Here is an 18,133-nt window from a genome sequence, read left to right on the forward strand (position 1 = left end):
GCTAAGATTTCAGAGAGGCTATCCTTCAGTGTGGCAAGAGCCAATGGGAAAAGGTAAGGAACATTAAGCAGGTCCGGGAACTGTGATGCTGGGGGTCAGGAATCATGTTGGATGGTTAGTCCACTTGGAAATTGTGGTCTGTGACAAAGCAAGACATGGGGTGGAGAGAAAGTGTCAGAGGGCTGGGCACTGTCTTGCAACCAGGGCAATGGGAAGAAGTGCTTTAGTTAAAAACTAGACTAACCATCAGGACTGCCATCACTAAGCCCTGTCAGCTGCCATGGCTGAATGGATCTGAGCAGGGTGTCTCATCATTGGTGAGGATTTGTTCATTAGGCCACAGAGATGCACACCTGAAAGCTGGTCCATGAAAGGAACACCTGTAAATGCTGAGGCAGGCTAACTCCATCCAGAAACAGAAACAGCCAGACCCACAGCAAGAGTGCTTTCTTCAGTTGGTAGAGCAGCTTGGCACTCTCCAAATTGCTTATTTACACATCTGTTTGAGCCTCATGGACATCCCATATAAAGACAGTGTCCCTCTGTGCCAGGTAAGGTCACCAAAGTGTTAAATAAGTGATAGCACTCAGGAGGGAGTGGAGCCAAGGTCTCCTGATCCTTGGCCAGTGGTCCTCATTATAAAATTCCTTTTACAGACATTTTTAGACATTAACTACCCATCATCTTGGGAAGATTTAGGCCTCAACATGCCCCTGGCAGCAGGAATGACGGGGATGGCCTCCAAAGGCACTTCCAGCTAGCAATTCTTAAAAGAGTTTCTGAATGAGTAGTTCCAAAATAAGACTAGGAATAGGAATGACAGAAAACTCAAAATAATAGTTGTGAAAATAAGAGAAGTTTATGTCTCTTAAAAAAAAGTCTGATGTAAATGTAAGGGTTGCTATGGCCCTCCACAATTTCAGAGGATCAAGGCTCCTTCTATTTTGTTTTTTTCCTCTGTTGTTGTGTAACAAATTACCTCAAAACTCAGTGGCTTATAACAACAATAAGCTTTTCTTACCTCACACTTTCTGTGTGTCAGGAATTCAGGAGTAATTTTGCTAGGTGATTCTGGCTTAAGCTCTCTCATAAGGTTGCAGTCAGGATGTCAGAATGGAGCTGTGGTCACTTGATGGCCTGACTGGCACTGCAACATTGGTTCTGGCTGATGGCAGGAAGCCTCAGTTCCTCACCACCTATAATGCTCCATAGGGTTGCTTGAGTGTGCTTACAACATGGCAGCTGGCTTCCACTAGCCTAGAACAAGTGCAGAAGCTGCAGTGTCCTTTATGAAGTAGTCTCAGAAATCACACTATCATTTCTGCAATATCCTGTTGGTTACACTGGTCAGTCCTGTTGAATATGGGAGAGAATGAAACAAGGACATACCAGTAGTTGAGAATTACTGGAGGCCATCTTGGAAGTTGGGCTACCACATCTGCCATCTTCAGAGACTGGCTTCATCCTAATATTCTAATATGGCTGCTCTAACTCCAGCTATCACATCACAGAAGGTACTTTATGGCTGGCATGAAAAAAGGAGAAAGGAAGAAGGGCATGCCTTTCAAGAAGTTGCATACACTATCCTACTTATAGCTTATTGACCAAAACTTAGTCACATAGCTGGAAAGGAGGCTGGGAAATTTAGTATTTATTTTGGATGCCATGTACTCAGCTAGACCAGATATTGGGGGACACTTGGCAGTCTCTGACACATCAGCAATGTCCTGTGTATATTTCAAAGGATGGTGTGGGGAGGGGAGCACAGAGGACATCACTATCTTGGGTTACTGACCTGACTAAGGACTTCTGACCCATCTTGTCTGGGAAACGTGTGTGTGTGTGTGTGTGTGTGTGTGTGTGTGTGTTGCAGGGACAGGGGAGGAGTGCAGATAAGTGCTTTATCCTGTAATTAGTGAATCTCAGTGTCAAGAGAAAATAGTCCTTAGAAGAACTCAGGAGACAAATGAACATTAAAAACAGACTGAGTCCTAGAAACCCAGCCAAGAGTGGTCCCAAGAATTAAGATGATCCAGAAAATGAGAAGATCATCACAGGAGACACTGTGAGAGCAGCCTCATTCTGCACCCAGACCTGCAGGTTTAAATAAATTCTAGGCAGCCCAACTTATGATCCAAATGCAGAAGCCCAGATGGGCAACTCTACCAGCTGTGTTTTTAAAAGATCGTATGATTCCTGATCAATGAACCAAAGAGACCAAATGCAAAAGTGTTTAGAGCTGAGCTGCAGATTTGCCCAGAGACCTCTTAGAGACCAGAGCCAAGGCTTGAGCAGCCAGCTGGGTGCTGACTCAAGCTGGGGGGTGAGCCCGACATTGGAGCCTGGCTAAGCAGAAGATGAGCCATCAGCCAGCCAGAGAATTCTAAGGCTTGAGAAGCCCACAGAAAAGCTGCCCTGGCAGAAGGAGGGCAAGGCTCTGACTTGGCCGAGTGGCTAGTGACAGAGGGCACTGTCATCCTAGAGGAATGCAAAGTCTGGAGCAAGAAGCCTACAGCTGGGGCATCCAAGGGGGCAGCTGGTACTGCCAAGGCCCCTGTGGCAGGGGCTGGCATTCTCTTCACTGCCAACGCCTGCCTGGACCTTGGATCCTTATCTTGAGGGTGGAAGAGATGGACTGAGGATTCAGAGGTGCTCACTTCATGGAGGGTGACTACAGCCTCCTACCCGCCTGGCTAGTCTCGCGTGCCCTGCCCATAGCTCAAGCTGGATCACATCCTGGGTCCTGAGTCCACACCAGGCCATCTCCAGATGGGGTGTCGGGACACCCTGGGTAGGCAGCGTGCTCACTCACCCGGGTCACAACCCATGCTCCTTATCGTACATGGGTTGTCAATCATCGCCACATTGCTGCTGCACAAGGGTCAACCTCCAGAGCGGTGAGGGATCACCACAGCTCCAGCCTTCCCCACTCTGCCTTGGCCCAAGTGCCAAGGTCACCGAGAATTTGGGGGACCTCTACAGACTGCTACTTTGAAGACCCTTTCAAGAAAGACACCTCCAGGTGTGGCTGACATCAGGCTCCAACCTCAGGTGGGGGTAGGGGGGTGTTGGAGGCTAAGGGTGGGCTGGTAGGGGGTAGTTAGGAAGGGTAAAGCATCCCAAAGTGGCCTGGAATTGGCTTGGGTAATCCAGGACTGTGCTTTGTGGCTCTGTTACAGCAATGCTTGGTGAGCACCTGCTCAATGAGGCAGACACTCGGCTACCCCCGGGGACACAGAGCAGAGGAAGGCTCATATGACATCACACCAGACCATAAATAAAGCAAAACAGCAGAGGGTGCAATATGCAGTGATAGGTTAAATACAAGACACAGAAACAACGGAGGAGGGGAATGTGCTGGTAGAGTGGTAAAGGGAAGCTTCACTTCACAGAAGAGGTGGTACCTGCAAGAAAGAACAGGAGTTCCTCAGCCACTATGGGGCCAGGAGAGGAAGGGAATCTAGGCAAGGGGAACAGCAAGCCCCAGAGCTCTTAGCTGTGAGACCACCAGCGGTAGAGGAAGAGATTTTCCTTGCCTGATGTGTTCATTAGACTCTGAAATTTCTGGGCCCTTTCAGGGTGCAGTAGCCTTGATCTCTTTCCATTAAACAACTCAGAGGAGTCAGAGAGGGGAGAAGATGCTCCCTCCCTGCTCGTCGGGTTTTCTTTCAACTTTGAGTCCTTGGTAGCTGGTCATAATGGGGGGGGAACCATAATTATGAAGAGGAGAAGGGTTCTTTGATCTTGAAGAACCTGCCCAAGGCCCAGTCTGTCTCTATGTAGGTCCTCAAGTGACCCTGGATGGCCCCTTAGGCATGACTGCCCCCAGCAGCCTCTGATGGGGCAGGAGGCAGGGCTGGGAGGTGCACTGGGTGGGGCACTCTAGCCTACCCTCCCTGCTGTCAGACCCAGTCCGTTGAGGTGTCTGGGCCTCTCTGGAACCCTTGGGAACCCCCAGCATTGCCAAAGCACCGTCCTGCATCTTGCAGGTGGCCCTACAGTGTAAGAATCGTCATCTGGCTCATGCTGACACATCCTAGTAACTTTTTTGGTGGTGTACAGGTTTGCTTTTCCTCTAGGACCCAGGAAAACGTGATATGCAAATGAATCACCAGGTGACCCAAAATCAAACAGCTGCTCTGGAGTTCTTCTGTGAAGGCAAAAGGAACTGGAGGCCCCAAGGGGTCCACCTCCTTTCTGGGTCAAGGTGGGCAAGTGAGACTGAACCAGAGTTACACTGGGATGTCACCCTGTCTCTGGCTACAGGTGGACCAGGAACCTCAGGCAGAGCTGCCAGTGCCCAGCGAGGCTTTGGGAAGATTTGTGGTGCAGGTGGCGGGTGGGTCATCAGTGCTGAGGTCCTGGCCAGCCCAGCTCATTCATTCAGGAACCCCTTTCCCCTGACTGTTGCTCTTCTCACTGGGATATGCAAACAGCCTCCTGGCAGGCCTGGCCTTTCTCTCACCTATGCCAGCTCCAGCCCCAAGGCCTAGCTCAGGTCACATCTCTCTGGTTCAAAAACCCCTTAATATAAACTCCTTGGTCTGGCATCCAAGGCCCTACACACTACAGTACTAACTCACCTCTCACCAGTCTTCCATAAACTCCTCCTCCAGCCCAGTGTGTGCCCATCCTTTTTGTCCTCTTCCCCTAAAGCTCTCTCATCTTTGAGCCCTGGATCTTGCCTTTACCGGGTCCAAAGGTCCCCTTGCCGCTGCTGCCCTCCTGACCAGGCCCAGCTCCAGTGCCGTCTCACCTATCAAGTCTTCCTTGTCACTCTCTGCCCTCCGAACCTATGGCCTACAAGATGGAACTTTTTACTTAGATTGTATCGTTAATTATAGGAGTGATACGTGCTTGTAAAAACATCCCCACATTATAGAAGCATACACAGTAAAATGACTGTGTCATCCCAACTCTCCTTTCCCTAGAACTCACCCCAGTCAACAGTCAGGCATGCACATGGGTGCCCGTTTTACACAACAGGAGAGGGGGCCCTTGAGAACTTTCCATCACCACTTGACATGGCGGTGGCAGGGTGGTGGTGGGGAGGAGCAGAGTTGGTGGAAGTTTTAGAGAGTGGTGACTTGTGTTGACTTTGGAAAAAATCACTGGCCTCGAGGTCAGTCTGTGGGACCCCTTGATTTCTTTCAAAGAACAGAGCCCCAGGGAGGCATTTCTAGTTCACGGGAGGATATTCATTCTGTTCACCCAAGAGCCAGACACTCAAGTTCAAAAAGGCAGCCAGGCTGCTTGAGAATCCTCTTGGCCTAGACACAACCCCCACTAGAAGCCCGGGCTGAGCTGAGCGGAAAGTCAGGCCGCTTAATGGCACGGTCACTCGGTCAGATGGAGAGACGCAGAGTTTGAACGCTGGCCTGCCTTTCTCCAACCTGGGCCCTTGCCTGGCCCCTGTAGGTCCAGTGTTCTGGCTGGTCAGCCTGGAGCCCTCTACCCACCGTGTGCCCTGCTGGCGAAGCAGTGAGTCTCCTTACAGCATGGCTCAGAAGAAGAATCCGCCCAAGGGACTACTCACCCTCCTTAGAGTAGGAACTAGAGGAAGAAGCGGGGCTGCGCTGGCATCTCCTTCTCCAGAGGTTCCAGCCCATGTTTCTAGGCAGTTTGAGCAACAGGGGATAGACGTCTTCCCTAAATAACCCGAGGTACCACATCTCTCCCCCACACTCCAATTCAAATAAATATTTAAGGAAGAGAAGGGACTGTGGTACACTAAGGTGGGAACACCTAACCCCAATTTAGAGATGTCAGGGAAGGCTCCAAGGTATTGGCATATAAACTGACACTTAAAAAATAAGCAGGATGTGGCCAGGTGAAGGTGAGAACAGCATTCCACCCAGAAGGAACACCACTGGCAAAGGCCTAACAGTGAGAGGGAGCATGACTTTGGAGAAACTGGAAATTCACTGTGGCTGAGCCTAGTGTGTGAGGGGGACATGGAGGGGGTGGGCTTGGAGAGGTCGACTGCTTGGGTGTGCAAACCTCAGGGCTTTGTCCCAGTGGCCAAAGGGAGTCAAGGAAAGGTTTTAAGAAGATAAGTGACATTTCAGACAGATGACTCATAGACCATGAGCTGGAGGTGATAAGTTTGGAGGAAATGAATGCCTTTGGGTGAGCAATAATGGTAGCCTAGACTAGGGCAGGCACAGTGGAAGATGAGAGGAAATAGAATTCAACACAGCATGTGGGGGTGAGGAAGAGGAAGGCGACCCTGGCTTAGGTGTTGAGGATATAGATCACAGATCGACATTCGCATTCAGCAAACAATTATTAACTGGACTGGACTCAGGGTGTAGGGATCTGGAGGTCCCCACACACTTTCATATGTAAAGAATTGAAGGCCAGTGGCCAGTGATAAGCCCCAATCTGGCCATCTAGCCTGCTGACATCAGTGCAGACCTGATTGGGCACCCAAATCTTGATTCAGGCATATCATGTACACACAGAGGCTGCTAGACACCATAATCCTGAAGCAGACACCCCAGGTCCACAGCCGACCACTCTCAGCCAACCCAGTGCTCCCCTGACCTACAAGCCAGATATCCCCAGTCAATCAGCAACACTCAGAAACTTTGTTTTTTGAATACAGAACAGAGATAGTTCATGACCAACCCCATTTCTCCCCCTTCCCCAACCTAGACTCTCTGCTGGAACAGTTTTTTGTTTGGCAGTAAAACTTTTCTACTCAGCACTCAATCTTTCGCCTCTAGTCTTAACTCAAGCCAGAGGCCTCCACCAGCCACAGGGCCTGAAGGGGCTTCAGCAAAGTTGGATACACCTTATATGTTCTTTGCACAATTCTGATATTCTATACTCTGTGGTCCTTCTTTGAGCTCTCCTGGGCACCTGCGGGTGCAGTGAGCAGCCCAATAGGGGCTGAGGGTGTTATCTGAGGCCATGAAACATGTGGGCATTGGGCTGTGGGGTATGGTGGAAGAATACAGGTAGGAATCCCAAACCCTTGGTTATGGTCTCCAGCTCCCCAGGTGACCTTTCCTCTTTGGGCCTGTCCCTCCAGCCCCCAGGCCTTTGCACATGCTGTTCCCTCTGCCTGGAATACTCTTCCCCTTCCCCTTTGTCTGTTTGACTCGTCCTTCAGGTCTCTGCTTTCTCAGGGAACACGTGACTTTTTTTAAAAAAATAAATGTATGTTTTTGTTGTATTTATTTTTGGCTGTGTTGGGTCTTCATTGCTGCATGGGCTTTCTCTAGTTGCGGTGAGCGGGGGCCACTCTTCGTTGCGGTGCATGGGCTTCTCATTGCGGTGGCTTCTCTTGTTGTGGAGCACGGGCTCTAGGCACATGGGCTTCAGTAGTTGTGGCACGAGGGCTCAGTAGTTGTGGTTCGTGGGCTCTAGAGCACAGGCTCAGTAGTTGTAGCACACGGGCTTAGTTGCTCTGTGGTATCTCACTGACTTCTTGATCCAGGTCAGATTCTTTAGTTAAATACTCCCATAGACCCATGTTCCATTACTTCTTTCCCTTCATTAGGGGTTTTTGTTTATTTGTTTGTTTGCTACCATCTGCCTCCCCCAGCAGACTTCCATGAGAGAGAGTTTCTGTCCTACTCACTGTTGTATCCCCAGACCCTGGCAAGGGACCTGTCCAGTAGTAGGCACTGAATGAATGCATGAATGAACAGATGGATAGATTTCACTTGGTAAAACAAAAGCTCAGTTAGATGAGACCCTTCCCAGCATTGACGTAACCTTCTAGGCCTCTATCGTCTCATCTCTGAAATAGGAAGAATGTTCCCTGCTGGCTGCTTTACTTCTGTATCTAAAATGACTCCAGTTAGCCTGATAAAGTTTGGGATGCTTTAAAAACAACTGGGATAAAGGTTCCTATTTGGCTCAAGGACCTTATTTTCTGACCCCTGGTCACATATATATGAACACTGAGAGAGAAATTCAGGCTGTGCCAGAAACCCCTGGGCCCTCTGTCAGAGTTGGAGTTAGACAACCCCTTCCAGAGAAGGATGCGTGGCCAGAAGCCCCAGCCATGCCTCCTAGAGTTACAGCGGTAAAGGCTCTCCTGTGTTCCCATGGCCCGGCAGGCAGGGTGGATGAGTGTCACAGCTCAGAACTGGGAATGGTGCCCCATCAGGGGCTCAGAGTCTGCTCATTTATCCTTCTGTCTGTCTTCAGTGATGGACTGAGTGTAGGAGTTTTTCTGAGGCAGAGCCAGAGGTATGGCTTAGGGCCCAGTGAATCATCTCCCAAGAGTCTAGGCTGCACAAGAAGGCTGCCTGTGTCCACCATTGCTTTCACTGCTGCAGGTGGACCTCACCTGCTGAGGTCCAGATCTGCTTATAAGATGCACCAGGATGAGGACACCATCTTTATAATCTTCACGAAGAGATTCTGCCCAGCCATCCTCTCCCTGAGGGCCCAGAACTACACATTCCTATTCCCCACAGTCTTGAGGGAACTTGCTCCTCCTGGAAGGGGTAGCTGGCTGGACTGGAAGGATGACCTGGTCAGGGGCTGGAGTGAGACAGAGTCTCAGCCACATCAAAATTTGCGCTAATATCCCTAAGAGCCAGGATAGGGAGTACCAGGTCCTAATAAATCAATAAGGTTTTTCAAGAGCTGAAAAACCTAAACGAGGAAAAGGAGGAGGCATTTGATTCTGGAGGAGCCTTTTCAGTGGCTTAGGAATGCAATGCCCATTACACAAATGGGTAAACTCCTGCCATGGAGACCTGTCTCTGATGGAGAACTGGGAAGAGCCAAAGCTTTCAGTATTTTAAAGAAGGGTAGCCCCTTGCCCTCACTCTTCAATGTGCTAAGTCTGTGCCTTCTCCTTCTGCTCAGACCACCATTCATCCTTACTGCACTGCTGGTTCCTGGTCACCTTGGGACACCCTAGCTGGCCCAGGCCCTCCTTAAACAAACTCACAAGAGTCAGTACAATCACTATCAAAATCCCAACAATGTTTTTTTCAGATATAGAAAAATCCATCTTAAAGTTCATATGGAATCTCAAGGGACCCTGAATAGCCAAAACGATCTTGAAAAAGAACAAACTTGGAGGTCTCGTATCACCTGATTTCAAAACTTACTTCAAAGCTATAGTAATCAGGAGAGTGTGGCACTGGCATAGAGACAGACATATAGACAAATGAAATATAATAGAGAACCAAGAAATAAATCCTCGCATATATAGTCAAATGGTTTTTGACAAGGGTGCCAAGACAATTTAACGAGGCAAGAACAGTCTTTTCAACAAACGGTATTGGGAAAACTGGATGTCTACATGCAAAAGAATGAAGTTGGATCTTTACTTTACACCATATACAAATATTAACTCAAAATGGATCAAAGAGCTAAACATAAGAGCTAAACTATAAAACTCTTAAAAGAGAACATAAGGGAAAATCTCCATGTCATGTCATTGGATTTGGCAATGATTTCTTGCAAATGACACCAAAATCACAGGCGACAAAAGGAAAAATAGATAAATTGGGCTTCATCAAAGTTAAAAACTTTTGTGCATCAAAGGACAATACCAATAGAGTGAAAAGGAAACCCATGGAATGGGAGAAATATTTGCAAATCATATAAGGGGTTAATATCCAGAATATATAAAGAACTCCCACAACTCAACAGCAAAAAACAAATGAACACCGAATTTAAAATTGGACAAAGGAATTAAACAGACACTTCTCCAAAGAAGATACACAGATGGCCAGTAAACACATGAAAAGGTGTTCAACATCACTAAATTATTAGGAAATTCAAAATTAAAATCACTATGAGATACTAATTCACACCCATTTGGATGACTACTATTAAAAAACAAAAAACTAAACTGAACAGAAAATAACATGTGTTGGTAAGGATGTGGAGAAATTGGAACACTTGTGCATTGCCAGTGAGAATGTAAAATGATGCAGCTGCTGTGGGAAATGATATGGCAGTTTTTCAAAAAATTAAAAAGAATTACCATATGATCCAGCAATTTTACTTCTGGGTATACACTTAAAAGAACTGAAAGTAAGGACTTGAACAGATGTTTTTACGCTTGTGTTCATAGCAGTATAATTCATAATAGGCAAAAAGTGGTAATAACTCAACTGTACATCAGTGGATGAATGGACAAACAAAATGCGGTGTATACATAAAATGGAATATTATTCAGCCTTAAAAAGGAAGGCAGGGGCTTCCCTGGTGGTGCAGTGCTTAAGAATCCGCCTGCCAATGTAGGGGACACGGGTTCGAGCCCTGGTCCGGGAAGATCCCACATGCCACGATGCAACTGAGCCCATGTGCCACAACTACTGAGCCTGCGCTCTAGAGCCCACATGCCACAACTACTGAAGCCCGTGTGCCTGGAGCCTGTGCTCCACAACAAGAGAAGCCACCACAGTGAGAAGCCTGTGCACCGCAAGGAAGAGTAGCCCCCGCTCGTTGCAATTGGAGAAAGCCCGCGTGCAGCAACGAAGACCCAACGCAGCCAAAAAATAAATAAATATATAAATAAATAAATAAATTTAAAAAAAAAAAAGGAAGGCAATTCTCATATATACTACACTATAGATGAACTTTGAAGACATTATGCTAGGTGAAATAAACCAGACACAAAAAAACAAATACTGTACGATTCCACTTGTGTGAGCTATCTAGAGTAGAGTTCATAGAGACAGAAAGTAGAATGGTGGTTGTGGGCTAGGGGGAGAAAGGTATGCGGAACTGTTGTTTAGTGGGTACAGAGTTTCATTTTGGGATGATGAAAAAGTCCTGGGGATGGATGGTGATGATTGCTGTACAACAATGTGGATTTACTTAATGCCACTAAACTATACGCTTAAAAATAGTTAAAGTGGTAAATTTTATGTTATGTATATTTTACCACAATAAAAAAAGAAAAAGTTAAATGGGAGTAGGCACCTGAATGTGTAAGTGTCCTCTTCTGAGAGCTTACTCATGACCCTAGAGATAGTGGGAGGGATGGGGGCAAAGGAAGGGGGCTGTCTGTTCCCCACCTCTACCACCAACCTCCCTTTATTTCTACCTCTCTAACTGTGGTCATTTCACATGTCTTGTTCTATGGGTGTGTGTCTAGATTGTGACTGTCATTCTCAAGTAGGTAGACTCAAGAATAAAGAAATATGACAGCAAGAGGTTGACAGGTGTTGGGGGGATAGATTCAGGTTTCAGCAGGGATTCTCAGAGCCTTGGAGGGGGTTGCAGATTGAAAAGTCTTCCTAGTCTTAAAGATGAGTAAGTGACAGTTAAGAGGCCAGAGAGATGGAAGAGTCGTAGTCAAGCTAGGGGCAAACAGAATGAGGCCACTGTAGCTGAGTTCTGTGGTCAAGGTAGCAGGAGATGGGCTGGAGTCAATTGGGCAGGACATTACCCAAAGGGATCACAGCGCCCTGGAGGGTTTGTAGTAGGAGTGAGACCCATTTGACTTACATTTTGAGATGCTCACTCTGGCTGTTGGGTGAAGAATGGACAGCAGGGGCATGGGTAGGAGCAGGCAGACAGTGAGAGGCTGCTGCAGGCATCCAGAAGAGAGGTGCGGTGGCGTGGCCTGGGTGGTGGTAGTGGAGGTGGAGGGCTATGGAACAGATTCTTGAGATGTTGGGAGGGAGAGATGCCAAGGCCTGTGGGCTAGATTGGACATGGGGCTGAGGGGCTCGCTGCCCAGGGGTCTTGGGTGGATAGGTGGCTGGTAATACCATTTACTGAGATCTAACCAGTGGCGGGACAGGTTGAAGGGACAAGTCTGGCACCTGGTTGCTGAGAGATGAGTGGTCAGTTCACCTTCGCTGGTTACACATCACAGCTCTTATATTCAGAAAGTTCTTCGAGTCTAACCCTGACCTTCCAGCTGCAATTGGAGCTCCAGCCATTCCAGGTTGCCCTTGGTGAGTCTGCTCAGTGCTGAGAGGTGGTGGGACTGAGGCATGGGCTAGCGGCCAAGGGCTTGGGCGGCAGGTGTGCCTTTTGCATGACCGCTATTAAGCATATCAACCTGTGGTGCCTGTCAGACTCAGACCCAGGGAGCCCATGCCAAGGTGCGTGGGCTGGAGGACCCGGTACAGGAGCCTCCTGCCCCAAGCACTTCAGGTCCATACATGCCCCTCATCCTGCCTCTGGAGCCCTCTCTCAGATCAGAAGCATCCCCCAGGGCCCTCAAGAAGGGCTCTTCTTCCTGGTTCCTTCAGAGGTAGAAGGTGGAGAGCAAAACCTCTGATCTTGATGCCAGACACAAACTCCAAGAAATTACTCACCAGAGGGCAAAGCTTCAGAACCGCCGGAAAAGGGCCCTGCCCCACAGTCTGATCAGAATAGCTGGTCAGCAGGGGCTGTGGCACAGGGGGCTTTCAAGGTTGGGGCCAAGGCCCTGACCGGGCACAGCTCCTTCCAGAGCTGGGCTGCCCTATACCTCATCTTACCAAACTACAACTGCGACCAGGGAGCCATAGGCAGAAACCCCCTTGGATCTGCCCCCCTAGCTGACCAGTTGGGACCCTCAAAGCCCCCAGACCTACCCAAGACTGACTTGCCATGTGTTTGGGGTCCCATCAGTGGCTTCCTCATCCCTGATCCCTATTGTGCCCTTCTGGAAAGTGTCGATCAGTGCCGCAGCGGCCCCCATCCTGGAAGCCTGCTCCCTGACACCCTCAGGGAAGGGTCCCAGTATTGGCCTCTCATGAGCTTCCCATTCCCAGGAGCTGGGATCAGATGACCAGCCTACTCAGGTTTCCTTCTCCTGTCCACCCACCCACCGCTTAGCTCTCCTGGGCCTGGCTCACAGCCATGTCTGGTGTTAAGGCCTGCCAAAGGGTAAAGGGACGAGCACTGGGGAGGGAAGAGGTGACCGGGGTTCCAGCTGGCTGGGACAGAGCCAGGGAGTTGTCCCAGCAGAGATGACATTTTGGGAGTCATTAAATCTGGAGGAACAGAGTGGATTCACCAGGGTGGCAGCTCCCCCGCCTCCTGAGCAGAAGCTTGTGTGGTGTAGCCTTGAGAGGCAGGCCTCTAGGGGAGGAGCCCTTTGGCAGGGCGCTCTTTCCCCATGATGCCTCCTGTTCTGTGCTTTCGCAGCTTGAGTGGTGAGGACGCCTTCCTCATGGGAGCAGGGTCTCTAGGATGCTCAGCCCCAGGCCTGGTTCTGCCCTGAAGCCACACAGAAACGCCTGCCCCCGATCCTCCTCCCCACAATCCTGTGAGCTCCCTCAAACCACCCACTCCTGGCTGCGCTCCTAGATTTGCTCCAGAGAGCTGGATGGGGTAGGAGGGGCCTCACTAAGTGTCCAGGGTCCGCTTCAGGCAGGGGCTGGGCCTGGCCGTGTGCAGAAGTGTTGTGGGGTGAGGCCGGCCCGGGACCCACGAGAGGCGCCAAGAGAGGGGCTGATGGCTAGAGGGGTGGGCCATCGGGGGAGACTCAGCCAGTGTGCTCTCCCAGCAGCCACCTCTGACGGCTCCAAGGGCTGCCCTAAATCCTACTGTCACCTTCATCTCCATTCTCAGCCACCGCCAAGAGCCCTGGTCTCTCAAGGGTGAGCCAGTAGGTGAGCTAGCGAAGTCGGGACCGCCCCCTCCCTTCCCGCCACCCTTCTACCTCAGGTTCTGGGCGTGGGACAGAAGTGCCCATCCCTGCTTGCCATCCTACTCTGTGTGGTAAACAATGTAACCCACATGCCAGGCCGCTTCTGCCCATGAGATTGTGTCCTGTGGCTCTCCTGGGGGCATTAGTTCTCCCCCTACTTCCATGTTCAGACCCTGGCCAGGGTGTGCCCTCCATGCCTAGGGAGCCCCTCAGAGCTTTTCAGGGGTTAGGCCATTTGTCTCTCTGTTCCTGGTAATGCCCTGGGAGAGGAAACCCAAATTCCCTGAGGATAGAAGGCCAGGCAGTCAGGGAGAGATGGAGAAGGGCACATTCCCGAGAGGAGTGAGTGGAAAGGTGCAGACCCTCTTCCCCTTGCCCCTTGTTCACCACCCTTCTCTGGCCAGGTGATTCTCCCACTTGCCACCACAGCAATCTCTGGGAGGAAAGAGGCTGAAATCTCTAGGGTCTCTGGATATTTGGAAAGATGGGGTCAGGGATAGGAGGACTGCTAGAAGAAACCTCCAGAGAACAACCATGACCTAGGATGGAGTCCCCATGGGCCTGTCAGCTTGCTCTGAAACTGGATGGAGGGCAGCTTCCATAGGGGCCTGAGGAACCCCCGCCCTCCCAAAGGATCCTGATCTTTGCTAGGTCCTGTAGGGTCAGGCTAATAACCCTGATACAGCCTCCCACGCTGTTAGATGAGCCCTCAGGGAGTCAAACATCTGGGCTTCAGTGTCACTTTGGCTACTTGCCAGAGCTTCGTGAGCTTCTGCCCCTCTCTGAGAGCCTCAGTTTCTGCATCTTTAAAATCGATATTATCATTCCAAGGGCTCAAAAGAAGTTGGCTTTGTTCCTAAATATCTCCTTTCTCTGCCAGTCATTCATTCCAAAAGCCCGCTCTCCTTATTAGCGAGTTCTGGTTAAGCATTGCTCTAGTCAGATACTCTTGAAAGGTGGTTGGGGGCACAGTGAGTTTCTCATCTTTTGGGGAGGATGCATTTTTCTGATGCCATTGGGCCTTCCAGCCCCCTTCCCCAGTGCTGGCCATGCCCCCATAAATTGAGACCTCTATCTAGGCAGCACCCTTGCCAGCACCCTGTGCTATGCCCAGATGATTCCAATCCAACGGACTGCAGCCTGGGCAAAGATGTCAACACAACATTCCTTTGCTAATGGGAGCCTAAGCTGTCATTGGCCCAAGCAGGACTCTGACACTCAGCCATGCCACCCTCTATGTCAACTGACACCTGTTGGCTGAGTCCTTATTTTGCGCCAGGCACCTTGATAGGCTAGGAGGCAGGGAGTGGGCAGAGAGGAAGGTTAGCCATTCCATTGCCCCAACCGGTCCCCAGAGACCAGTGGTATCCTCATACACATGGCATTGAGGTTCCATGCTAGCAAAATCCTCAAGGTGGGGACTTTCCCCTGAGAGCCAGTCAAGGAGGGCAGGGGGGGTTCAGCCAGGTCTCCAGACTCCCTCACACCCTTAATGAGGTGGCAGTGCCATCAGATGTCTGGTCCAGCAGGCTGAACAGACAGAGCAGTCCTCTCACATTTAAGAGAAAATAGGATGTTGGGTTTACTATCAGGCTCAAAAGCAGGGAGCTGGCAATAAATCAAGAACTGAAAAGCTATGTCAGTGCTTCAAACTAAATTTCCAAGCCTGGGAAACAATTGCACATTAAAATCCATTGGAGGAAAAAAAAAATCTATTAAGATTTCAGGAGAAATGCTTTGCTATAAATTAGATTTTTCTGCCAACCAGGATAATTCAATAATTTCCCCTTGACATTCTTGAGATTGCTCTTTGGGGGGAATTATGATGCTTTGAAGTTGGGAGCGATTTGTTTCCAAGAAAAGATGAAGAGTTGACTGGGAGTGGAGATGAGAGGGCAAGGAGGGGACTCTTCTACTAAAGGGGAAGGGGGCCCCCTTTGGGGGCTCTGTGCCACTGGACAGAGATTTTCCAGGATGGCCAGGAGGACTGCAGGGCAGCGCTTTGACCAGGGGATGCCCCAGGCCAGACTTGACTCTGACAGGAGAGTGTGTGTATATGTGTGCGGGGGTGTTTGGGGAAGATCTTGGGGTCCTCCAATATCATCTTATAGTTAGGGCAGCCTCAAGTCTTACAGCTTTCCTAAATAACTGTCTAAAACCTTCCTCAACCCTGATGGAACCAGAGCTGCTTTCAGGTGCCCAAGGTCACTTCTTAGTTCTGCGTGCAGGGTAGGCAGAGGTGGCTGCCTGCCTCCCAGTCTTCCTTTCTTCCTTTGCTGTGCAAGATTCAGCACCAGCCAGGACCCCTCCCTCACATCTTATTTATCTCCTGTAATTTGGGGCTTTGATCCTAGCCCCTATCAACCCTGGTCTCTCTGTACAAGGTCCAACACAGCCATGATGCCAGACTGTCTCTGGTTGGCCAAAGCCACTCTGACTGGACAGGACAGCTGGCAGAGGAGGGTGCCAGGCAAGGGGAGGGATCTTGGAGGACTAGGCACAATCAGACAGGCCACTGGGTCCCAGCCTCCAAGACAGCTGTGGGGAAGGGGCAAGGGACCCAAGTCAGAACTTGGGTAGGACAGGGCTCCAAAGTCAGCCAGCCTGGCTGTGAATTCTGGCTCCTCCACTGGCAAGTGTCTTAACCTCTCTAAGCCTTGATATTGCTATCTGTAAAATGAGATAATACTAGTACCTACCTTATAGGTAGAACTAAATGTGACAATGTGTGTGAAGCCCCTAGCACCATGCCTGGCACGCAGAGGTGATACACAGTAGTATCTTTAGGACAGCTCTTCCCACTGCAGGAAACCCATCCCCTGCAGCCCCTGCTCAGGCCCCCTTCTCTCTCCCTTCTCTCCCACCAAAACTTGCCTGTCCTTGCGGACTTACTTCCTCAAACAGAACCACGAAGAATGATGTTTGCCTGTAGAGCTGGGCTGCCCGCTGAGAGCCATCACACAATTGTGCTTGGGAAGACTTTACCCATGGTAGTCACTCATTGTTGCTACCAACTACCCTCACAGGAAGGTTGGTTGATGTTAAAATTCTCTCATTTTGCAGAGGACCTGGGAGGTAAAGTGACACTGTTCAAGGTCACATATCTGGGAGAAGAGGTTGGAGCTGGGACTAGGGCCCAGGTCAGACCAGCTCAACCAGAGGCAGTCATTCATCTTAAAATACATCCTTCTTTCCATCCTTCCTTCCTTCCTTTCCTCCTTCCTTTCTCCCATGAATCAGAGCCTCCCAGAGCCCACACAATGGCCACTGGGACAGAGTGGCAAACTGAGGCAGGGATGCATGGGCGTCATCTTCTTTCCAATATTCTCCGAGTCTCCAGAAGGAAGATCATGGAGCGCAGCAGAAAGAGGTCAAAGGGGAAGGAAGTGGGAGAGTCTGGGAAAGTTTCCATTAAAGCAGCTGTCAGAACAAGCCATTCACTTGGACACTGCCTGACTCATAGAATAGAGAAATTCGGGGTTTTAAAGGTCATCTCATCCCACCCTCTTTTTGAATCATTTCTTCCACAGGTGCTCCGCCACCCTAGATAACAGGGAGCTCACTACCTTCCAGGGCAGCCCCAGGGTGCTCTTTGCTCCTCCACCCCTTCTGGGGCTCAGACTTGGCTTTCTGTGGCACAGTCCTGGCCCTGACCCCACACAGGCAGGGGCCAGCCAGCAGCTTCTCACTTGGCAAGGTCCCAGGTTTGGGGAGCTAATCTGTGAGCAAGGCAGGGGCTTTCTGGAGACTGCGACTCTCCAGAGGACAGAGCTGGGTGCTGTCAGGGCAGTGTTCCCCGGGGATAGCCCTGTTCCTAGGAGTTTCCCCTCAAAGTGGAAGTCAAAGGGAAACTTAGGGCTGGGAAACTTTGCCGCCACCTGAAACCAGGCTGGGAGTTCAGCAGACACGTAATCAAGACCACTGCAATTGCCTCAAAATGATGAATATTTGAACTGAGCCCCAGACCAGGGGATGTCCAGGTTTCTGGTTTTGCCTAGGGAGGCACCCCCCAGGGGACCTGCTAGCACCTGGAGGGGCAGGACATGGGAGACATGGGAGCTGGGAAGGGGCAAGAGGTGTCTGGGGGTTTGGAAACTGTGGCCCTTACCATTCAGTAGCTGTGTGACCTTGAGCAAGTCGCTCGGCGTCTCTGAACCTCAGATTCCATGTCTCTTAATGGAGGTAATAGTGGCGCCTGCTTCAGAGCCCTGATGGAGGTAACAAGACACGATGCCGGCAAAGTGCCTAACACTTAGTGAGCGCTCTGAAAGTGCCAGCCTTTGTTACTATTTGCAGCAGATGGGGAAACCCGTGGGAAATCCGGACGCCTCTGGGAAGCTGGGGGTGGTGGGCCGGAACTTCCCGGAGCCCTGGGGCTGGGCGGGGCGTCCCGGGTTGGGCCCCGCCTCCTGTGTCCCGTTCCTCGGGGCCCGCAGAGCTTCCTTGCAGCCGCCGCAGCTGAGTCACTGCGGCCCGGCCGGCCGTTGGCCTTATCTCAAGATGTGTCTGCCCCTCGAAAGCCCCCGGCGTACCCGCCCGGCTACAGCTAATTTG

General features: G+C 50.4%; 1 long non-coding RNA gene across 1 annotated transcript; it reads right to left on the reverse strand.

Moving 5' to 3' along the window:
* Positions 1-956: 956 nt before the first annotated feature.
* Positions 957-17,814, reverse strand: LOC118893091. The gene is made up of 3 exons (XR_005019410.1): positions 17,688-17,814; positions 16,472-16,647; positions 957-1,353 (listed from the first exon to the last, which is right to left on the reverse strand). It is a non-coding gene; the product is annotated as an uncharacterized LOC118893091 (long non-coding RNA).
* Positions 17,815-18,133: the final 319 nt, after the last annotated feature.

The sequence above is a fragment of the Balaenoptera musculus genome, chromosome 3, assembly GCF_009873245.2.
Source record: "Balaenoptera musculus isolate JJ_BM4_2016_0621 chromosome 3, mBalMus1.pri.v3, whole genome shotgun sequence".
Classification (NCBI taxonomy): domain Eukaryota; kingdom Metazoa; phylum Chordata; class Mammalia; order Artiodactyla; family Balaenopteridae; genus Balaenoptera; species Balaenoptera musculus.